Below are 982 nucleotides of genomic sequence, written 5' to 3'. Positions count from 1 at the left end.
CGGTTATTGAAAACCAGGAGGGTTATATTGCTTTGCTGTGTATAGCTGATAAGGCTGTTGCACCGTATTTTGATTGTTGCTTCAGCTGAAGTTAGGATGACTGTGATTGTTGGGATGATAAGTGGCTGGAGCTTGCTGCTGTGATCTCTGAAAGTTGCTCACAAACTAAGCTGATTCACTAGAAATAGCATACTGCTCAGTCTCATGTGATCCCACACAAAGCTCACAAACACTAGTGATCTGATTAACTCCATAATTAGCCAAAAAAATCCACTTTCATCGTCAAAGCTTGAAGTTGAGCAGCTATAGCAATAGCTGTATCTACTTCCAGAATTCCTGCTACCTTGTATTGCAACATTCTTTGCATTGGATTCTGGTATTCATTAGCTGCCATTAGCTCAATCAACTCATAAGCTTCATTATAGCTTTTGGCCCATAAGGCTCCACCAGACGCTGCATCGAGCATAGGTCTAGACTGTGCACCTAAACCATTATAGAAACAGTTTATGATCATCCAATCAGGCATGCCATGGTGTGGGCACTTCCTAAGCATCTCCTTGTAGCGATCCTAAACCTCACATAAAATTCTCAAGATTGTTGTGCAAACTCAGTAAGAGCATTCCTGATTGCAGCCGTCTTCGCCATAGGGAAGAATTTAGTGAGAAACTTTTGAGCAAGATCCTCTCATGTAGTTATAGAGCCTGCTAGTAAAAAATGTAACCAATATTTTGCCCTATCCCTTAGAGAAAATGGGAAAAGTCTCAGCTTAATAGCATCTCCAGTCACGCCATTGAACTTAAAAGTGTCACAGATCTCGATGAAATCCTTGATGTGCATGTTGGGATCTTCTATATGAGAACCCCCAAACTGAACTGAATTATGTATCATCTGAATCATGCTCGAATCGATCTTAAAGGTGTTATCCGAGATGGATGGCCTGATAATGCTTGACTAAATATCATTGATCTTAGGCTGAGAATAG

General features: G+C 40.7%; 1 non-coding gene across 1 annotated transcript; it reads left to right on the top strand.

The window, feature by feature from the left end:
* Positions 1 to 524: 524 nt before the first annotated feature.
* On the top strand, positions 525 to 630 carry LOC141687784 (small nucleolar RNA R71). The gene has a single exon (XR_012561267.1). It is a non-coding gene; the product is annotated as a small nucleolar RNA R71 (small nucleolar RNA).
* The last annotated feature ends 352 nt before the right edge of the window (positions 631 to 982 follow it).

The sequence above is a fragment of the Apium graveolens genome, chromosome 9 (assembly GCF_009905375.1).
Source record: "Apium graveolens cultivar Ventura chromosome 9, ASM990537v1, whole genome shotgun sequence".
NCBI classification, from domain to species: Eukaryota; Viridiplantae; Streptophyta; class Magnoliopsida; order Apiales; family Apiaceae; genus Apium; species Apium graveolens.
This window is presented reverse-complemented; position numbering and strand designations above follow the sequence as displayed.